The following is a 21,413-nucleotide window of genomic DNA, read 5'->3' on the forward strand; positions in this document are numbered from 1 at the left end:
TAAAAGGTGCACGATTAAAAGCTTCTAAGCTAACACATATATCTTGCCTCAATCCCTCAGTTAAGATTCCTAAATTGGGTGCAACTAATCCCCATCTCAATTTCATCACCACCTTCAACAGGGGCAACAAAACAATCAGGAACATACTTTCCAAACATTGGCACATTCTCAGGACTGATCCGTATTTAAGAAACGCACTACGATGTAAACCGAATATTACTTTCCGACGGTCCCTATCCCTTAAAAACATTTTGGCCCCCAGCAGAATTAATAAACATCCTATTACCAACACAGACTTTCTTTCTAGTATAAAAGGGTCCTTCAGATGCGGACACTCACGTTGCCTTTGCTGTAAGTCCATTAGCCACAGAAAATTGGATTACACATCCACAGTCACCAATGAAACTTTCAGTATACAGTCTCTGCTGAATTGTGGCAGTTCTTTTGTCATCTATTTATTAGAGTGTCCATGTCATTTGCAATACATTGGTAGAACCACTCAGTGTCTGAGAACCAGAATCAATAACCATCCTTTCAATATAAATAACGGATATCTCAAGCACAGTGTCTCTAGACATTTTTTCCGTATACATAACTGCGAATTCAATAAAATTAATATTACTCCAATAGAACACATCAGCAGTGACGTCCCAAACAGATTTAGCAAATTGAAACAGAGAGAAAACTATTGGATTTTTAAATTGAACACCCTTCACCCTTTGGGTCTGAATGATATTACAGAATCATCCTTAGATTAATTAAATCTTCTATCCTTCAGATCTTCCCAACATGACATGTTCTACTACATTAACTTATGTTCCAATTTTCCACACGGAGTCAAACATACCCTCCTGTTGTGGACACACGACCACTGCTTTTAAATACCCACAAGTAATAGACCTGCCTATTAATCTTAGTCCCTGCTACACATTGATATCTGGTAATCATCTTTCACTCACCCACCGTCTGATGCTCACACTCTGTCCCGGTTTGTCAGCCTCCGCCGGTCCTTCCTGAGCCTCCCTTCCTCCTCTCGCGCTTTGCGTTCCATCTTGCGTTCCACTTGGTTTTGGAGCGCTTCGGCTTCCGTTACCCTTCTGGTCTCCGTGGCGACATGTAAACTAAACATAACATACAGTACCACTTCCTAACAATACATACAAACCCTTAGTCAAACAACGTTTACCCACCCCATTTTTCCCATGACACCTTATGCATTTTCCCTGTTAACAACAATATGAATAAAACGATTACATTTGTTTACACAATTTAGTTTTTAACTTGCTACGATCCTTTTGTTGAGTACACAGCCTCTTTTATTTGTTATTATCTTTATTTTTATCATCCATGTATTTATATTATGATTCGTCTGTTGATTGTATATACACATTTTTTGAACTTTGACCTGATGTTGTGTTTTCGCGGTTTTTCTGAGCAATTATCCAGTCTGAACTGGCGCTATATAAACCTGCCTCTTTCCTTCTGTAAACCTATGCCTGATGAAAGCGCCGGTTCGGTGCTGAAACGCGTTGCAATTAAAACAGTTTTTTACAAAACTATTACCCGATCTCAGGATTTCCATTTGTCCACTACAAACCAGCAGCGCCGTATAGATCCTTGTTTTTATCTGCAAATTTCGTACCCAAGCGGTCTCCTTTGGCGACCGGCCCGGATCTGGCAGCAGCTACCTCGTGGACCCCAGTGCTCAACTCTTCTAACCTACACGGTGAGCATTTATATTTCTTCACCACCTTACACCACCTTCTTGATCCATACCAAGTGGCGCCGTGGCTTTTTCTCTCCCCGTTCTGTTATAGTTCGGATTGTATCTGCCCTGCAAAGCTGATACTCCGACATCAGGAGCACCGCATCTATCACTACCGGAGTTTTCCGGTTTGCGACCGGTGACAAGTGTCTCCTGCACTGGCAGCCTAACCTTGGATCTACTATCTTGGAACTACCTCCCTAATCATAACGACAACCTAGGAACAGACTTGATCCATCACCCCTCCGTCGTTTGGTGACATTGTGTTCCCGTCTACAACCATCCTCCACGATGTTGGATTTCACTAACGAAAGGAACCTATTGCGGGAACGTCTCATCCTCGAATCCATTGGGACTGATACTTTACAAGGACATTCTCACATAGTGAGTAATACCTCATCCATTGAGGAGACCCTAAAAATGACAGACCTATACCTTTCTCTAGAGGACCTCCTTAAAAAAGAGGCTTTACAGAACATTGATTGTCAGTTTTTGTTGTTATATATCTCTGCCAACATCACCCCCAGAGGGTTAAGGCTATCCATCACTAACCCTTACCCTGCTGACACTTCTTTTAGCAACGATTGGAAGTCTCATATAGATGCATGCCATCTAGGCTTTCTTGAAAGATTGCTCACTAAACGTACATCACTTAGCAATGCTTTACTGTCAGATATCTCTATCATCAAAGAACAATTATTGCACTTCAGTGATCATTGTGATTTCCTCAAATTAGAAGAATCCACTAGCAGAAGACTCATTTCTTATGAAAAAGACCTTATTTTTAGAAAAGTTAAGAAATATAAAAGGGACCAACTCGACTATGCAATTGACCCTATTGGTGATTGGAAAACGAACACCTTTCCTCCCCTAGACCCCAAAAAAACCATCATATCTGAACATGACACTGCCTCAAACAGAAACTTGCCGATCAAACCCAATCCAATTACCACACGGGATAGGGTCTTGAATTACAGCAGATCCTTCAGGAACAGTACCAAATCTAGGAAATTGGACACTATGTTGATCCCTAACCACTCTCCCAGTATTAACACCGCAACTCTGGTTAACACTGCAAACGTGTGCCCTAATACAGCCACAATACCCACCTCAACTCAGTTCCCACAACCTCACATACCTTCTCGGTTTAGTCAATACAGCCCCAGAATACCGATGAATGCTTTTAAATCCTCTGATTTAGCAATCCATCTATCCCGGTTACCCCTTGCATCCGAACCAATGGAGGTACCCCCAATTATTGACCTTTCCCACACTTCACTGGTCAATGAGTCTATAGACGAGGAGGATGGTAACCATTTTCCATCCCTTCTTGAGCTTTCGATCCATGACACACCATATTTCTCTAATCCAACCTCCCCTGCTGACCATTTCTTCAATCATAACACCACCCAGGGGCTCATTAATCCTAATACTGATTTAGCCACGTCAGTTCTGGATATTACATATGCAGCGACGTCTTTTTTAGGCCTTCCGTCCCAGCTAGTCAGACCCCCTTTAACCCCCACTGTTGTGAGCAAGGACGTATTAATTCCATACATTATGAGCCCCAAAGCTCAAACCATCACCAATTTCTTTCCCACAATTCAAACAATTTCCACCAAAAGGAAACTAGGTATAGACCCAGAGGACGAAGAGGAGGTAAAAAACGCCACAAAACATCATTCATCTCTCAGCAAAAAGAGGAACCTGGTCCAGCATCAATAAAAATATTCAATTTGTCATTATACTCTTTAAACACATATGAACTCAGCCTCTTGAATAAAGGTCTTTCATTCTGTCCCACATCCTCAACTAACAATTTTGAGCTTTTCATGGACCTCAACAGGTTCACTAGGAAGCTCACCCTCACCAGACATTTTGCCATGACCAAATCCATGACCAACACCGACACAGAACCATCTGGTAACCCTGCTGTACCGAGGGCCATCCCAGTAGAAGTTCATCCAAAATCTAATTTCTATCCAACCCACCACCAAGGTCCCATGATTGAAACTTTTTCGTCCCTAGTCAGCAATGAGTTCAGAACTCTCAATTTACCATCCACTTACTCTGACAATTTAACTTTACATGAAAGGAAGGCCATGAAAAGTCTCCAAAAAAATAATGACATCGTAATCCGCCCTGCTGACAAGGGAGGGGGAATAGTCATCCTAGACAGAGAAAACTACCTAAAAGAAACTACTAGGATTTTGAGTGACACCACTTTTTACAAAAAATTGACCACAAACCCGCTACCTGTGTACACACTCAAATATCAAAACCTAATTGAAACAGCGACCTCATCAGGCTTGATTAATAAAAAAGAAAAAAGGTTCCTCTCTGTCACTTTTCCGAACATGCCGTTCATTTACTATCTACCCAAAATTCACAAGTCACTAACAGATCCCCCGGGACGTCCCATCATTTCTGGAATAGACTCACTCACTAGCAATCTCTCTCATTTCGTAGATCTTCACCTCCAACCACTTGTTCACACTTTACCATCCCACCTTAAGGACTCCACACAATTAATTAGAGACTTAAACAATCTCAAACTTGACCCTTCAACGGCCCCAGTCTGTTTTCTTACTGCAGACGTAACCACTCTTTATAGTAACATCCCTCATGATAAAGGTATTAAAGTAGCCCATACATTTTTATCCCAAATTAATAACATTTCCAAACCGCAGGTTGATTTTTTAGCCAATTGCATCGATTTTATTCTTAATCATAACATCTTTAGCTTTGACAGCAACTTCTACCACCAAATTAAGGGATGTGCGATGGGTAGTCGTTTTGCACCTTCTTACGCAAATCTCTATATGGGGTCTTTCGAAAATACATATATTTATGGCGAACACCCCTACAAAAACAATATACTACTCTATAAAAGATACATCGATGATCTGTTTCTAGTATGGAAGGGCACTGAGGAGGAAGCTGTACGTTTCATCAATACTCTCAATAAAAATAATTATGACCTAGCATTTACTTATACCTTTTCTCCCACTTCCATAGACTACCTTGACCTGACCATTAGTTATGACATTGTCAGCAAAGAATTCATAACAAAGACACATTTTAAACTAGTCGATGTCAATAGCTATATTGACTTCAGAAGCGCCCATCATCGTCCCTGGTTGAAAAACGTACCTTTTGGGCAATTCCGTAGGATACGAAAAAACTGTAGTACTAACAACGACTTTGTCAAAGAATGCGGGGTCCTTGAAAAAAGGTTCAAAGATAAAGGTTTCCCTAAAAACCTCATAAAAGGTGCACGATTAAAAGCTTCTAAGCTAACACATATATCTTGCCTCAATCCCTCAGTTAAGATTCCTAAATTGGGTGCAACTAATCCCCATCTCAATTTCATCACCACCTTCAACAGGGGCAACAAAACAATCAGGAACATACTTTCCAAACATTGGCACATTCTCAGGACTGATCCGTATTTAAGAAACGCACTACGATGTAAACCGAATATTACTTTCCGACGGTCCCTATCCCTTAAAAACATTTTGGCCCCCAGCAGAATTAATAAACATCCTATTACCAACACAGACTTTCTTTCTAGTATAAAAGGGTCCTTCAGATGCGGACACTCACGTTGCCTTTGCTGTAAGTCCATTAGCCACAGAAAATTGGATTACACATCCACAGTCACCAATGAAACTTTCAGTATACAGTCTCTGCTGAATTGTGGCAGTTCTTTTGTCATCTATTTATTAGAGTGTCCATGTCATTTGCAATACATTGGTAGAACCACTCAGTGTCTGAGAACCAGAATCAATAACCATCGTTTCAATATAAATAACGGATATCTCAAGCACAGTGTCTCTAGACATTTTTTCCGTATATATAACTGCGAATTCAATAAAATTAATATTACTCCAATAGAACACATCAGCAGTGACGTCCCAAACAGATTTAGCAAATTGAAACAGAGAGAAAACTATTGGATTTTTAAATTGAACACCCTTCACCCTTTGGGTCTGAATGATATTACAGAATCATCCTTAGATTAATTAAATCTTCTATCCTTCAGATCTTCCCAACATGACATGTTCTACTACATTAACTTATGTTCCAATTTTCCACACGGAGTCAAACATACCCTCCTGTTGTGGACACACGACCACTGCTTTTAAATACCCACAAGTAATAGACCTGCCTATTAATCTTAGTCCCTGCTACACATTGATATCTGGTAATCATCTTTCACTCACCCACCGTCTGATGCTCACACTCTGTCCCGGTTTGTCAACCTCCGCCGGTCCTTCCTGAGCCTCCCTTCCTCCTCTCGCGCTTTGCGTTCCATCTTGCGTTCCACTTGGTTTTGGAGCGCTTCGGCTTCCGTTACCCTTCTGGTCTCCGTGGCGACATGTAAACTAAACATAACATACAGTACCACTTCCTAACAATACATACAAACCCTTAGTCAAACAACGTTTACCCACCCCATTTTTCCCATGACACCTTATGCATTTTCCCTGTTAACAACAATATGAATAAAACGATTACATTTGTTTACACAATTTAGTTTTTAACTTGCTACGATCCTTTTGTTGAGTACACAGCCTCTTTTATTTGTTATTATCTTTATTTTTATCATCCATGTATTTATATTATGATTCGTCTGTTGATTGTATATACACATTTTTTGAACTTTGACCTGATGTTGTGTTTTCGCGGTTTTTCTGAGCAATTATCCAGTCTGAACTGGCGCTATATAAACCTGCCTCTTTCCTTCTGTAAACCTATGCCTGATGAAAGCGCCGGTTCGGTGCTGAAACGCGTTGCAATTAAAACAGTTTTTTACAAAACTATTACCCGATCTCAGGATTTCCATTTGTCCACTACAAACCAGCAGCGCCGTATAGATCCTTGTTTTTATCTGCAAATTTCGTACCCAAGCGGTCTCCTTTGGCGACCGGCCCGGATCTGGCAGCAGCTACCTCGTGGACCCCAGTGCTCAACTCTTCTAACCTACACGGTGAGCATTTATATTTCTTCACCACCTTACACCACCTTCTTGATCCATACCAAGTGGCGCCGTGGCTTTTTCTCTCCCCGTTCTAATTGCCTATAAAGAATTTGATTCATCATATACTTTAGTTATGTAAACTTAAATAATAAACAAGTGAATAAACTAAAGCAACAAATAGCAAGGCACTGCTGAGATTTGAACTCAGGATCTCCTGTTTACTAGACAGGCGCTTTAACCAACTAAGCCACAGCACCAAAACACTTTTCTTCTCACGGTGTCCTACCACACAGCTCAGTTCAGAGCAAAAGACATCTCATATTTTAGGCTAGCCCCTTAGGTGTAGTTGCCAGAAGTCTTAACAGTCAGGGTACATAGGTTGTGATGGCCGAGTGGTTAAGGTGTGGGATTTGAAATCCAATGGGGTCTCCCTGCACAGGTTCATGTCCTGTTCACAACGTTCTATTTTAAGAAGAGAACTTCCAGAAACATATTAAAGTTTGTCACCTATAGAAAGAGTTATTTTAATTCCATCCTCTTTGTCACTGATTAATTACATTAATAATAGTGGTTCCAGCTGTGCCCCTGGCTTACAACTCTGAAAAGCGAGCAATATTTAGAGTATAAATCACTATAACTACAGCATCCCATTTGTCCAGACTTTTATTTTCCTCTTGATAAAAACAAATCAGGTTGGTTGGACAACTTCTGTCATTAGTAAATTTCTGCTTGCTGTCAATTATAATACTATTTTCTGTCACATACTCCTGTATATAGTCCCTTAAATGGACTCTGTCACCAGTTTATCAATTCCCAATTTCCTAACTAGCCTAATAGGCGCTATGATGCTGATAACTACAGTGTGATTTGTTGTTTTTTTAAAAAAACGTTTATTTGCAAAGTTATGAGCATTTATTTATATATACTAATGTAGCTCTAATAGCCAAATAGGAGATGACTCCTTTTTACTTTGGGCAGCTAATGTTTTCTGTATGACGCTGTCCAATCAGCATACAACTTCTCCCCCTTCCCTGTCCAGCAACACAGTGTGATCATATAGTACACTGCGTCCATTCCCGACTGTGTTTTCAACAGGTGATATCTTCGGTTCTGTCACAGCTAGAACTGTGATTTTGGTGTCATATGAAAGAGTAGAATCCAGTCTTTCAAATGCCACCAAATCTGCTTTTTAGGTGGCCCACAGCCCGAGATATGGCTTTTTGAATTGATCCCCCTTCCTGTAGCTTGAGTTTCACAATGTGTGTGAAGCAGCTTCATGCTGATAGGACAGCATCAGATGCTGAGAGTCAGCTCCACCTCAGGAGAATTGCTGCTGTTACCTCCCAGATGTGTAATAAAGGCTAAATTACATATTTAGAAAATGCTCATAATTTTGCAAATAATAAACATTTTTTTTACTACAAATCACCCTGTAGTTATCAGCAGCAAAGCACCAATTAGACTAGTTAGGAGTTAGGGACCTGATAAACTGGTAACAGAGTCCCTTTAAGAGCTCTTCAAAAGTTTTTCCCACAATGGATGTTAAGCTTACTGGTCTATAATTACTTTGTATTGAACTTACTACTTATAGAAAACTCAATGACATTCATGGGGTCTCTGTCACCAATGAAAAACCCGATAGATTTTTAATTGCCTATAAAGAATTTGATTCATCATATACTTTAGTTATGTAAACTTAAATAATAAACAAATGAATAAACTAAAGCAACAAATAGCAAGGCACTGCTGAGATTTGAACTCAGGATCTCCTGTTTACTAGACAGGCGCTTTAACCAACTAAGCCACAGCACCAAAGCACTTTTCTTCTCACGGTGTCCTACCACACAGCTCAGTTCAGAGCAAAAGACTGATCTCATATCTTAGGCTAGCCCCTTAGGTGTAGTTGGCAGAAGTCTTAACAGTAAGGGTACATAAGTTGTGATGGCCGAGTGGTTAAGGCGTTGGATTTGAAATCCAATGGGGTCTCCCTGCACAGGTTCAAGTTCTGTTCACAACGTTCTATTTTAAGAAGAGAACTTCCAGAAACATATTAAAGTTTGTCACCTATAGAAAGAGTTATTTTAATTCCATCCTCTTTATCACTGATTAATTACATTAATAATAGTGGTTCCAGCTGTGCCCCTGGCTTACAACTCTGAAAAGCGAGCAATATTTAGAGTATAAATCACTATAACTACAGCATCCCATTTGTCCAGACTTTTATTTTCCTCTTGATAAAAACAAATCAGGTTGGTTGGACAACTTCTGTCCTTAGTAAATCTCTGCTTGCTGTCAATTATAATACTATTTTCTGTCACATACTCCTGTATATAGTCCCTTAAATGGACTCTGTCACCAGTTTATCAATTCCCAATTTCCTAACTAGCCTAATAGGCGCTATGATGCTGATAACTACAGTGTGATTTGTTGTTTTTTTTTAAAAAAAACGTTTATTTGCAAAGTTATGAGCATTTATCTATATATACTAATGTAGCTCTAATAGCCAAATAGGAGATGACTCCTTTTTACTCTGGGCAGCTAATGTTTTCTGTATGACGCTGTCCAATCAGCATACAACTTCTCCCCCTTCCCTGTCCAGCAACACAGTGTGATCATATAGTAAACTGCGTCCATTCCCGACTGTGTTTTCAACAGGTGATATCTTCGGTTCTGTCACAGCTAGAACTGTGATTTTGGTGTCATATGAAAGAGTAGAATCCAGTCTTTCAAATGCCACCAAATCTGCTTTTTAGGTGGCCCACAGCCCGAGATATGGCTTTTTGAATTGATCCCCCTTCCTGTAGCTTGAGTTTCACAATGTGTGTGAAGCAGCTTCATGCTGATAGGACAGCATCAGATGCTGAGAGTCAGCTCCACCTCAGGAGAATTGCTGCTGTTACCTCCCAGATGTCTAATAAAGGCTAAATTACATATTTAGAAAATTCTCATAATTTTGCAAATAATAAACATTTTTTTTACTACAAATCACCCTGTAGTTATCAGCAGCAAAGCACCAATTAGACTAGTTAGGAGTTAGGGACCTGATAAACTGGTAACAGAGTCCCTTTAAGAGCTCTTCAAAAGTTTTTCCCACAATGGATGTTAAGCTTACTGGTCTATAATTACTTTGTATTGAACTTACTACTTATAGAAAACTTAATGACATTCATGGGGTCTCTGTCACCAATGAAAAACCCGATAGATTTTTAATTGCCTATAAAGAATTTGATTCATCATATACTTTAGTTATGTAAACTTAAATAATAAACAAGTGAATAAACTAAAGCAACAAATAGCAAGGCACTGCTGAGATTTGAACTCAGGATCTCCTGTTTACTAGACAGGCGCTTTAACCAACTAAGCCACAGCACCAAAGCACTTTTCTTCTCACGGTGTCCTACCACACAGCTCAGTTCAGAGCAAAAGACTGATCTCATATCTTAGGCTAGCCCCTTAGGTGTAGTTGGCAGAAGTCTTAACAGGCAGGGTACATAAGTTGTGATGGCCGAGTGGTTAAGGCGTTGGATTTGAAATCCAATGGGGTCTCCCTGCACAGGTTCAAGTCCTGTTCACAACGTTCTATTTTAAGAAGAGAACTTCCAGAAACATATTAAAGTTTGTCACCTATAGAAAGAGTTATTTTAATTCCATCCTCTTTATCACTGATTAATTACATTAATAATAGTGGTTCCAGCTGTGCCCCTGGCTTACAACTCTGAAAAGCGAGCAATATTTAGAGTATAAATCACTATAACTACAGCATCCCATTTGTCCAGACTTTTATTTTCCTCTTGATAAAAACAAATCAGGTTGGTTGGACAACTTCTGTCCTTAGTAAATCTCTGCTTGCTGTCAATTATAATACTATTTTCTGTCACATACTCCTGTATATAATCCCTTAAATGGACTCTGTCACCAGTTTATCAATTCCCAATTTCCTAACTAGCCTAATAGGCGCTATGATGCTGATAACTACAGTGTGATTTGTTGTTTTTTTTTAAAAAAAACGTTTATTTGCAAAGTTATGAGCATTTATCTATATATACTAATGTAGCTCTAATAGCCAAATAGGAGATGACTCCTTTTTACTCTGGGCAGCTAATGTTTTCTGTATGACGCTGTCCAATCAGCATACAACTTCTCCCCCTTCCCTGTCCAGCAACACAGTGTGATCATATAGTAAACTGCGTCCATTCCCGACTGTGTTTTCAACAGGTGATATCTTCGGTTCTGTCACAGCTAGAACTGTGATTTTGGTGTCATATGAAAGAGTAGAATCCAGTCTTTCAAATGCCACAAAATCTGCTGTTTTAGGTGGCCCACAGCCCGAGATATGGCTGTTTGAATTGATCCTCCTTCCCTGTAGCTTGAGTTTCACAATGTGTGTGAAGCAACTTCATGCTGATAGGACAGCATCAGATGCTGAGAGTCAGCTCCACCTCAGGAGAATTGCTGCTGTTACCTCCCAGATGTCTAATAAAGGCTAAATTACATATTTAGAAAATTCTCATAATTTTGCAAATAATAAACATTTTTTTACTACAAATCCCCCTGTAGTTATCAGCAGCAAAGCACCAATTAGACTAGTTAGGAGTTAGGGACCTGATAAACTGGTAACAGAGTCCCTTTAAGAGCTCTTCAAAAGTTTTTCCCACAATGGATGTTAAGCTTACTGGTCTATAATTACTTTGTATTGAACTTACTACTTATAGAAAACTTAATGACATTCATGGGGTCTCTGTCACCAATGAAAAACCCGATAGATTTTTAATTGCCTATAAAGAATTTGATTCATCATATACTTTAGTTATGTAAACTTAAATAATAAACAAGTGAATAAACTAAAGCAACAAATAGCAAGGCACTGCTGAGATTTGAACTCAGGATCTCCTGTTTACTAGACAGGCGCTTTAACCAACTAAGCCACAGCACCAAAGCACTTTTCTTCTCACGGTGTCCTACCACACAGCTCAGTTCAGAGCAAAAGACTGATCTCATATCTTAGGCTAGCCCCTTAGGTGTAGTTGGCAGAAGTCTTAACAGGCAGGGTACATAAGTTGTGATGGCCGAGTGGTTAAGGCGTTGGATTTGAAATCCAATGGGGTCTCCCTGCACAGGTTCAAGTCCTGTTCACAACGTTCTATTTTAAGAAGAGAACTTCCAGAAACATATTAAAGTTTGTCACCTATAGAAAGAGTTATTTTAATTCCATCCTCTTTATCACTGATTAATTACATTAATAATAGTGGTTCCAGCTGTGCCCCTGGCTTACAACTCTGAAAAGCGAGCAATATTTAGAGTATAAATCACTATAACTACAGCATCCCATTTGTCCAGACTTTTATTTTCCTCTTGATAAAAACAAATCAGGTTGGTTGGACAACTTCTGTCCTTAGTAAATCTCTGCTTGCTGTCAATTATAATACTATTTTCTGTCACATACTCCTGTATATAATCCCTTAAATGGACTCTGTCACCAGTTTATCAATTCCCAATTTCCTAACTAGCCTAATAGGCGCTATGATGCTGATAACTACAGTGTGATTTGTTTTTTTTTTTTAAAAAAACGTTTATTTGCAAAGTTATGAGCATTTATCTATATATACTAATGTAGCTCTAATAGCCAAATAGGAGATGACTCCTTTTTACTCTGGGCAGCTAATGTTTTCTGTATGACGCTGTCCAATCAGCATACAACTTCTCCCCCTTCCCTGTCCAGCAACACAGTGTGATCATATAGTAAACTGCGTCCATTCCCGACTGTGTTTTCAACAGGTGATATCTTCGGTTCTGTCACAGCTAGAACTGTGATTTTGGTGTCATATGAAAGAGTAGAATCCAGTCTTTCAAATGCCACAAAATCTGCTGTTTTAGGTGGCCCACAGCCCGAGATATGGCTGTTTGAATTGATCCTCCTTCCCTGTAGCTTGAGTTTCACAATGTGTGTGAAGCAACTTCATGCTGATAGGACAGCATCAGATGCTGAGAGTCAGCTCCACCTCAGGAGAATTGCTGCTGTTACCTCCCAGATGTCTAATAAAGGCTAAATTACATATTTAGAAAATTCTCATAATTTTGCAAATAATAAACATTTTTTTACTACAAATCACCCTGTAGTTATCAGCAGCAAAGCACCAATTAGACTAGTTAGGAGTTAGGGACCTGATAAACTGGTAACAGAGTCCCTTTAAGAGCTCTTCAAAAGTTTTTCCCACAATGGATGTTAAGCTTACTGGTCTATAATTACTTTGTATTGAACTTACTACTTATAGAAAACTTAATGACATTCATGGGGTCTCTGTCACCAATGAAAAACCCGATAGATTTTTAATTGCCTATAAAGAATTTGATTCATCATATACTTTAGTTATGTAAACTTAAATAATAAACAAGTGAATAAACTAAAGCAACAAATAGCAAGGCACTGCTGAGATTTGAACTCAGGATCTCCTGTTTACTAGACAGGCGCTTTAACCAACTAAGCCACAGCACCAAAGCACTTTTCTTCTCACGGTGTCCTACCACACAGCTCAGTTCAGAGCAAAAGACTGATCTCATATCTTAGGCTAGCCCCTTAGGTGTAGTTGGCAGAAGTCTTAACAGGCAGGGTACATAAGTTGTGATGGCCGAGTGGTTAAGGCGTTGGATTTGAAATCCAATGGGGTCTCCCTGCACAGGTTCAAGTCCTGTTCACAACGTTCTATTTTAAGAAGAGAACTTCCAGAAACATATTAAAGTTTGTCACCTATAGAAAGAGTTATTTTAATTCCATCCTCTTTATCACTGATTAATTACATTAATAATAGTGGTTCCAGCTGTGCCCCTGGCTTACAACTCTGAAAAGCGAGCAATATTTAGAGTATAAATCACTATAACTACAGCATCCCATTTGTCCAGACTTTTATTTTCCTCTTGATAAAAACAAATCAGGTTGGTTGGACAACTTCTGTCCTTAGTAAATCTCTGCTTGCTGTCAATTATAATACTATTTTCTGTCACATACTCCTGTATATAATCCCTTAAATGGACTCTGTCACCAGTTTATCAATTCCCAATTTCCTAACTAGCCTAATAGGCGCTATGATGCTGATAACTACAGTGTGATTTGTTGTTTTTTTAAAAAAAAAACGTTTATTTGCAAAGTTATGAGCATTTATCTATATATACTAATGTAGCTCTAATAGCCAAATAGGAGATGACTCCTTTTTACTCTGGGCAGCTAATGTTTTCTGTATGACGCTGTCCAATCAGCATACAACTTCTCCCCCTTCCCTGTCCAGCAACACAGTGTGATCATATAGTAAACTGCGTCCATTCCCGACTGTGTTTTCAACAGGTGATATCTTCGGTTCTGTCACAGCTAGAACTGTGATTTTGGTGTCATATGAAAGAGTAGAATCCAGTCTTTCAAATGCCACAAAATCTGCTGTTTTAGGTGGCCCACAGCCCGAGATATGGCTGTTTGAATTGATCCTCCTTCCCTGTAGCTTGAGTTTCACAATGTGTGTGAAGCAACTTCATGCTGATAGGACAGCATCAGATGCTGAGAGTCAGCTCCACCTCAGGAGAATTGCTGCTGTTACCTCCCAGATGTCTAATAAAGGCTAAATTACATATTTAGAAAATTCTCATAATTTTGCAAATAATAAACATTTTTTTACTACAAATCACCCTGTAGTTATCAGCAGCAAAGCACCAATTAGACTAGTTAGGAGTTAGGGACCTGATAAACTGGTAACAGAGTCCCTTTAAGAGCTCTTCAAAAGTTTTTCCCACAATGGATGTTAAGCTTACTGGTCTATAATTACTTTGTATTGAACTTACTACTTATAGAAAACTTAATGACATTCATGGGGTCTCTGTCACCAATGAAAAACCCGATAGATTTTTAATTGCCTATAAAGAATTTGATTCATCATATACTTTAGTTATGTAAACTTAAATAATAAACAAGTGAATAAACTAAAGCAACAAATAGCAAGGCACTGCTGAGATTTGAACTCAGGATCTCCTGTTTACTAGACAGGCGCTTTAACCAACTAAGCCACAGCACCAAAGCACTTTTCTTCTCACGGTGTCCTACCACACAGCTCAGTTCAGAGCAAAAGACTGATCTCATATCTTAGGCTAGCCCCTTAGGTGTAGTTGGCAGAAGTCTTAACAGGCAGGGTACATAAGTTGTGATGGCCGAGTGGTTAAGGCGTTGGATTTGAAATCCAATGGGGTCTCCCTGCACAGGTTCAAGTCCTGTTCACAACGTTCTATTTTAAGAAGAGAACTTCCAGAAACATATTAAAGTTTGTCACCTATAGAAAGAGTTATTTTAATTCCATCCTCTTTATCACTGATTAATTACATTAATAATAGTGGTTCCAGCTGTGCCCCTGGCTTACAACTCTGAAAAGCGAGCAATATTTAGAGTATAAATCACTATAACTACAGCATCCCATTTGTCCAGACTTTTATTTTCCTCTTGATAAAAACAAATCAGGTTGGTTGGACAACTTCTGTCCTTAGTAAATCTCTGCTTGCTGTCAATTATAATACTATTTTCTGTCACATACTCCTGTATATAGTCCCTTAAATGGACTCTGTCACCAGTTTATCAATTCCCAATTTCCTAACTAGCCTAATAGGCGCTATGATGCTGATAACTACAGTGTGATTTGTTGTTTTTTTTTTAAAAAAACGTTTATTTGCAAAGTTATGAGCATTTATCTATATATACTAATGTAGCTCTAATAGCCAAATAGGAGATGACTCCTTTTTACTCTGGGCAGCTAATGTTTTCTGTATGACGCTGTCCAATCAGCATACAACTTCTCCCCCTTCCCTGTCCAGCAACACAGTGTGATCGTATAGTAAACTGCGTCCATTCCCGACTGTGTATTCAACAGGTGATATCTTCGGTTCTGTCACAGCTAGAACTGTGATTTTGGTGTCATATGAAAGAGTAGAATCCAGTCTTTCAAATGCCACAAAATCTGCTGTTTTAGGTGGCCCACAGCCCGAGATATGGCTGTTTGAATTGATCCTCCTTCCCTGTAGCTTGAGTTTCACAATGTGTGTGAAGCAACTTCATGCTGATAGGACAGCATCAGATGCTGAGAGTCAGCTCCACCTCAGGAGAATTGCTGCTGTTACCTCCCAGATGTCTAATAAAGGCTAAATTACATATTTAGAAAATTCTCATAATTTTGCAAATAATAAACATTTTTTTACTACAAATCACCCTGTAGTTATCAGCAGCAAAGCACCAATTAGACTAGTTAGGAGTTAGGGACCTGATAAACTGGTAACAGAGTCCCTTTAAGAGCTCTTCAAAAGTTTTTCCCACAATGGATGTTAAGCTTACTGGTCTATAATTACTTTGTATTGAACTTACTACTTATAGAAAACTTAATGACATTCATGGGGTCTCTGTCACCAATGAAAAACCCGATAGATTTTTAATTGCCTATAAAGAATTTGATTCATCATATACTTTAGTTATGTAAACTTAAATAATAAACAAGTGAATAAACTAAAGCAACAAATAGCAAGGCACTGCTGAGATTTGAACTCAGGATCTCCTGTTTACTAGACAGGCGCTTTAACCAACTAAGCCACAGCACCAAAGCACTTTTCTTCTCACGGTGTCCTACCACACAGCTCAGTTCAGAGCAAAAGACTGATCTCATATCTTAGGCTAGCCCCTTAGGTGTAGTTGGCAGAAGTCTTAACAGGCAGGGTACATAAGTTGTGATGGCCGAGTGGTTAAGGCGTTGGATTTGAAATCCAATGGGGTCTCCCTGCACAGGTTCAAGTCCTGTTCACAACGTTCTATTTTAAGAAGAGAACTTCCAGAAACATATTAAAGTTTGTCACCTATAGAAAGAGTTATTTTAATTCCATCCTCTTTATCACTGATTAATTACATTAATAATAGTGGTTCCAGCTGTGCCCCTGGCTTACAACTCTGAAAAGCGAGCAATATTTAGAGTATAAATCACTATAACTACAGCATCCCATTTGTCCAGACTTTTATTTTCCTCTTGATAAAAACAAATCAGGTTGGTTGGACAACTTCTGTCCTTAGTAAATCTCTGCTTGCTGTCAATTATAATACTATTTTCTGTCACATACTCCTGTATATAATCCCTTAAATGGACTCTGTCACCAGTTTATCAATTCCCAATTTCCTAACTAGCCTAATAGGCGCTATGATGCTGATAACTACAGTGTGATTTGTTGTTTTTTTTTAAAAAAAACGTTTATTTGCAAAGTTATGAGCATTTATCTATATATACTAATGTAGCTCTAATAGCCAAATAGGAGATGACTCCTTTTTACTCTGGGCAGCTAATGTTTTCTGTATGACGCTGTCCAATCAGCATACAACTTCTCCCCCTTCCCTGTCCAGCAACACAGTGTGATCATATAGTAAACTGCGTCCATTCCCGACTGTGTTTTCAACAGGTGATATCTTCGGTTCTGTCACAGCTAGAACTGTGATTTTGGTGTCATATGAAAGAGTAGAATCCAGTCTTTCAAATGCCACAAAATCTGCTGTTTTAGGTGGCCCACAGCCCGAGATATGGCTGTTTGAATTGATCCTCCTTCCCTGTAGCTTGAGTTTCACAATGTGTGTGAAGCAACTTCATGCTGATAGGACAGCATCAGATGCTGAGAGTCAGCTCCACCTCAGGAGAATTGCTGCTGTTACCTCCCAGATGTCTAATAAAGGCTAAATTACATATTTAGAAAATTCTCATAATTTTGCAAATAATAAACATTTTTTTACTACAAATCACCCTGTAGTTATCAGCAGCAAAGCACCAATTAGACTAGTTAGGAGTTAGGGACCTGATAAACTGGTAACAGAGTCCCTTTAAGAGCTCTTCAAAAGTTTTTCCCACAATGGATGTTAAGCTTACTGGTCTATAATTACTTTGTATTGAACTTACTACTTATAGAAAACTTAATGACATTCATGGGGTCTCTGTCACCAATGAAAAACCCGATAGATTTTTAATTGCCTATAAAGAATTTGATTCATCATATACTTTAGTTATGTAAACTTAAATAATAAACAAGTGAATAAACTAAAGCAACAAATAGCAAGGCACTGCTGAGATTTGAACTCAGGATCTCCTGTTTACTAGACAGGCGCTTTAACCAACTAAGCCACAGCACCAAAGCACTTTTCTTCTCACGGTGTCCTACCACACAGCTCAGTTCAGAGCAAAAGACTGATCTCATATCTTAGGCTAGCCCCTTAGGTGTAGTTGGCAGAAGTCTTAACAGTCAGGGTACATAAGTTGTGATGGCCGAGTGGTTAAGGCGTTGGATTTGAAATCCAATGGGGTCTCCCTGCACAGGTTCAAGTCCTGTTCACAACGTTCTATTTTAAGAAGAGAACTTCCAGAAACATATTAAAGTTTGTCACCTATAGAAAGAGTTATTTTAATTCCATCCTCTTTATCACTGATTAATTACATTAATAATAGTGGTTCCAGCTGTGCCCCTGGCTTACAACTCTGAAAAGCGAGCAATATTTAGAGTATAAATCACTATAACTACAGCATCCCATTTGTCCAGACTTTTATTTTCCTCTTGATAAAAACAAATCAGGTTGGTTGGACAACTTCTGTCCTTAGTAAATCTCTGCTTGCTGTCAATTATAATACTATTTTCTGTCACATACTCCTGTATATAGTCCCTTAAATGGACTCTGTCACCAGTTTATCAATTCCCAATTTCCTAACTAGCCTAATAGGCGCTATGATGCTGATAACTACAGTGTGATTTGTTGTTTTTTTTTTAAAAAAACGTTTATTTGCAAAGTTATGAGCATTTATCTATATATACTAATGTAGCTCTAATAGCCAAATAGGAGATGACTCCTTTTTACTCTGGGCAGCTAATGTTTTCTGTATGACGCTGTCCAATCAGCATACAACTTCTCCCCCTTCCCTGTCCAGCAACACAGTGTGATCGTATAGTAAACTGCGTCCATTCCCGACTGTGTATTGAACAGGTGATATCTTCGGTTCTGTCACAGCTAGAACTGTGATTTTGGTGTCATATGAAAGAGTAGAATCCAGTCTTTCAAATGCCACAAAATCTGCTGTTTTAGGTGGCCCACAGCCCGAGATATGGCTGTTTGAATTGATCCTCCTTCCCTGTAGCTTGAGTTTCACAATGTGTGTGAAGCAACTTCATGCTGATAGGACAGCATCAGATGCTGAGAGTCAGCTCCACCTCAGGGGAATTGCTGCTGTTACCTCCCAGATGTCTAATAAAGGCTAAATTACATATTTAGAAAATGCTCATAATTTTGCAAATAATAAACATTTTTTTTACTACAAATCACCCTGTAGTTATCAGCAGCAAAGCACCAATTAGACTAGTTAGGAGTTAGGGACCTGATAAACTGGTAACAGAGTCCCTTTAAGAGCTCTTCAAAAGTTTTTCCCACAATGGATGTTAAGCTTACTGGTCTATAATTACTTTGTATTGAACTTACTACTTATAGAAAACTCAATGACATTCATGGGGTCTCTGTCACCAATGAAAAACCCGATAGATTTTTAATTGCCTATAAAGAATTTGATTCATCATATACTTTAGTTATGTAAACTTAAATAATAAACAAGTGAATAAACTAAAGCAACAAATAGCAAGGCACTGCTGAGATTTGAACTCAGGATCTCCTGTTTACTAGACAGGCGCTTTAACCAACTAAGCCACAGCACCAAAGCACTTTTCTTCTCACGGTGTCCTACCACACAGCTCAGTTCAGAGCAAAAGACTGATCTCATATCTTAGGCTAGCCCCTTAGGTGTAGTTGGCAGAAGTCTTAACAGGCAGGGTACATAAGTTGTGATGGCCGAGTGGTTAAGGCGTTGGATTTGAAATCCAATGGGGTCTCCCTGCACAGGTTCAAGTCCTGTTCACAACGTTCTATTTTAAGAAGAGAACTTCCAGAAACATATTAAAGTTTGTCACCTATAGAAAGAGTTATTTTAATTCCATCCTCTTTATCACTGATTAATTACATTAATAATAGTGGTTCCAGCTGTGCCCCTGGCTTACAACTCTGAAAAGCGAGCAATATTTAGAGTATAAATCACTATAACTACAGCATCCCATTTGTCCAGACTTTTATTTTCCTCTTGATAAAAACAAATCAGGTTGGTTGGACAACTTCTGTCCTTAGTAAATCTCTGCTTGCTGTCAATTATAATACTATTTTCTGTCACATACTCCTGTATATAGTCCCTTAAATGGACTCTGTCACCAGTTTATCAATTCCCAATTTCCTAACTAGCCTAATAGGCGCTATGATGCTGATAACTACAGTGTGATTTGTTGTTTTTTTTTAAAAAAAACGTTTATTTGCAAAGTTATGAGCATTTATCTATATATACTAATGTAGCTCTAATAGCCAAATAGGAGATGACTCCTTTTTACTCTGGGCAGCTAATGTTTTCTGTATGACGCTGTCCAATCAGCATACAACTTCTCCCCCTTCCCTGTCCAGCAACACAGTGTGATCATATAGTAAACTGCGTCCATTCCCGACTGTGTTTTCAACAGGTGATATCTTCGGTTCCGTCACAGCTAGAACTGTGATTTTGGTGTCATATGAAAGAGTAGAATCCAGTCTTTCAAATGCCACAAAATCTGCTGTTTTAGGTGGCCCACAGCCCGAGATATGGCTGTTTGAATTGATCCTCCTTCCCTGTAGCTTGAGTTTCACAATGTGTGTGAAGCAACTTCATGCTGATAGGACAGCATCAGATGCTGAGAGTCAGCTCCACCTCCGGAGAATTGCTGCTGTTACCTCCCAGATGTCTAATAAAGGCTAAATTACATATTTAGAAAATGCTCATAATTTTGCAAATAATAAACATTTTTTTTACTACAAATCACCCTGTAGTTATCAGCAGCAAAGCACCAATTAGACTAGTTAGGAGTTAGGGACCTGATAAACTGGTAACAGAGTCCCTTTAAGAGCTCTTCAAAAGTTTTTCCCACAATGGATGTTAAGCTTACTGGTCTATAATTACTTTGTATTGAACTTACTACTTATAGAAAACTCAATGACATTCATGGGGTCTCTGTCACCAATGAAAAACCCGATAGATTTTTAATTGCCTATAAAGAATTTGATTCATCATATACTTTAGTTATGTAAACTTAAATAATAAACAAGTGAATAAACTAAAGCAACAAATAGCAAGGCACTGCTGAGATTTGAACTCAGGATCTCCTGTTTACTAGACAGGCGCTTTAACCAACTAAGCCACAGCACCAAAGCACTTTTCTTCTCACGGTGTCCTACCACACAGCTCAGTTCAGAGCAAAAGACTGATCTCATATCTTAGGCTAGCCCCTTAGGTGTAGTTGGCAGAAGTCTTAACAGGCAGGGTACATAAGTTGTGATGGCCGAGTGGTTAAGGCGTTGGATTTGAAATCCAATGGGGTCTCCCTGCACAGGTTCAAGTCCTGTTCACAACGTTCTATTTTAAGAAGAGAACTTCCAGAAACATATTAAAGTTTGTCACCTATAGAAAGAGTTATTTTAATTCCATCCTCTTTATCACTGATTAATTACATTAATAATAGTGGTTCCAGCTGTGCCCCTGGCTTACAACTCTGAAAAGCGAGCAATATTTA

General features: G+C 38.9%; 18 non-coding genes across 18 annotated transcripts; 8 read left to right on the forward strand and 10 right to left on the reverse strand.

The window, feature by feature from the left end:
- Positions 1–6,932: 6,932 nt before the first annotated feature.
- On the reverse strand, positions 6,933–7,006 carry TRNAT-AGU (transfer RNA threonine (anticodon AGU)). The gene has a single exon. It is a non-coding gene; the product is annotated as a tRNA-Thr (tRNA).
- Positions 7,007–8,487: 1,481 nt separating this feature from the next.
- Positions 8,488–8,561, reverse strand: TRNAT-AGU (transfer RNA threonine (anticodon AGU)). The gene has a single exon. It is a non-coding gene; the product is annotated as a tRNA-Thr (tRNA).
- A 1,486-nt stretch (positions 8,562–10,047) lies between these two features.
- TRNAT-AGU (transfer RNA threonine (anticodon AGU)) lies at positions 10,048–10,121 on the reverse strand. The gene has a single exon. It is a non-coding gene; the product is annotated as a tRNA-Thr (tRNA).
- A 123-nt stretch (positions 10,122–10,244) lies between these two features.
- On the forward strand, positions 10,245–10,326 carry TRNAS-UGA (transfer RNA serine (anticodon UGA)). Its single transcript has one exon. It is a non-coding gene; the product is annotated as a tRNA-Ser (tRNA).
- Positions 10,327–11,608: 1,282 nt separating this feature from the next.
- On the reverse strand, positions 11,609–11,682 carry TRNAT-AGU (transfer RNA threonine (anticodon AGU)). Its single transcript has one exon. It is a non-coding gene; the product is annotated as a tRNA-Thr (tRNA).
- Positions 11,683–11,805: 123 nt separating this feature from the next.
- TRNAS-UGA (transfer RNA serine (anticodon UGA)) lies at positions 11,806–11,887 on the forward strand. Its single transcript has one exon. It is a non-coding gene; the product is annotated as a tRNA-Ser (tRNA).
- Positions 11,888–13,168: 1,281 nt separating this feature from the next.
- TRNAT-AGU (transfer RNA threonine (anticodon AGU)) lies at positions 13,169–13,242 on the reverse strand. The gene has a single exon. It is a non-coding gene; the product is annotated as a tRNA-Thr (tRNA).
- A 123-nt stretch (positions 13,243–13,365) lies between these two features.
- On the forward strand, positions 13,366–13,447 carry TRNAS-UGA (transfer RNA serine (anticodon UGA)). The gene has a single exon. It is a non-coding gene; the product is annotated as a tRNA-Ser (tRNA).
- A 1,282-nt stretch (positions 13,448–14,729) lies between these two features.
- TRNAT-AGU (transfer RNA threonine (anticodon AGU)) lies at positions 14,730–14,803 on the reverse strand. The gene has a single exon. It is a non-coding gene; the product is annotated as a tRNA-Thr (tRNA).
- Positions 14,804–14,926: 123 nt separating this feature from the next.
- TRNAS-UGA (transfer RNA serine (anticodon UGA)) lies at positions 14,927–15,008 on the forward strand. Its single transcript has one exon. It is a non-coding gene; the product is annotated as a tRNA-Ser (tRNA).
- Positions 15,009–16,290: 1,282 nt separating this feature from the next.
- On the reverse strand, positions 16,291–16,364 carry TRNAT-AGU (transfer RNA threonine (anticodon AGU)). Its single transcript has one exon. It is a non-coding gene; the product is annotated as a tRNA-Thr (tRNA).
- A 123-nt stretch (positions 16,365–16,487) lies between these two features.
- On the forward strand, positions 16,488–16,569 carry TRNAS-UGA (transfer RNA serine (anticodon UGA)). Its single transcript has one exon. It is a non-coding gene; the product is annotated as a tRNA-Ser (tRNA).
- A 1,282-nt stretch (positions 16,570–17,851) lies between these two features.
- On the reverse strand, positions 17,852–17,925 carry TRNAT-AGU (transfer RNA threonine (anticodon AGU)). Its single transcript has one exon. It is a non-coding gene; the product is annotated as a tRNA-Thr (tRNA).
- A 123-nt stretch (positions 17,926–18,048) lies between these two features.
- Positions 18,049–18,130, forward strand: TRNAS-UGA (transfer RNA serine (anticodon UGA)). The gene has a single exon. It is a non-coding gene; the product is annotated as a tRNA-Ser (tRNA).
- Positions 18,131–19,413: 1,283 nt separating this feature from the next.
- TRNAT-AGU (transfer RNA threonine (anticodon AGU)) lies at positions 19,414–19,487 on the reverse strand. Its single transcript has one exon. It is a non-coding gene; the product is annotated as a tRNA-Thr (tRNA).
- A 123-nt stretch (positions 19,488–19,610) lies between these two features.
- Positions 19,611–19,692, forward strand: TRNAS-UGA (transfer RNA serine (anticodon UGA)). The gene has a single exon. It is a non-coding gene; the product is annotated as a tRNA-Ser (tRNA).
- A 1,283-nt stretch (positions 19,693–20,975) lies between these two features.
- TRNAT-AGU (transfer RNA threonine (anticodon AGU)) lies at positions 20,976–21,049 on the reverse strand. Its single transcript has one exon. It is a non-coding gene; the product is annotated as a tRNA-Thr (tRNA).
- Positions 21,050–21,172: 123 nt separating this feature from the next.
- TRNAS-UGA (transfer RNA serine (anticodon UGA)) lies at positions 21,173–21,254 on the forward strand. Its single transcript has one exon. It is a non-coding gene; the product is annotated as a tRNA-Ser (tRNA).
- Positions 21,255–21,413: the final 159 nt, after the last annotated feature.

The sequence above is a fragment of the Rhinoderma darwinii genome (assembly GCF_050947455.1).
Source record: "Rhinoderma darwinii isolate aRhiDar2 chromosome 3 unlocalized genomic scaffold, aRhiDar2.hap1 SUPER_3_unloc_14, whole genome shotgun sequence".
Lineage (NCBI taxonomy): Eukaryota > Metazoa > Chordata > Amphibia > Anura > Rhinodermatidae > Rhinoderma > Rhinoderma darwinii.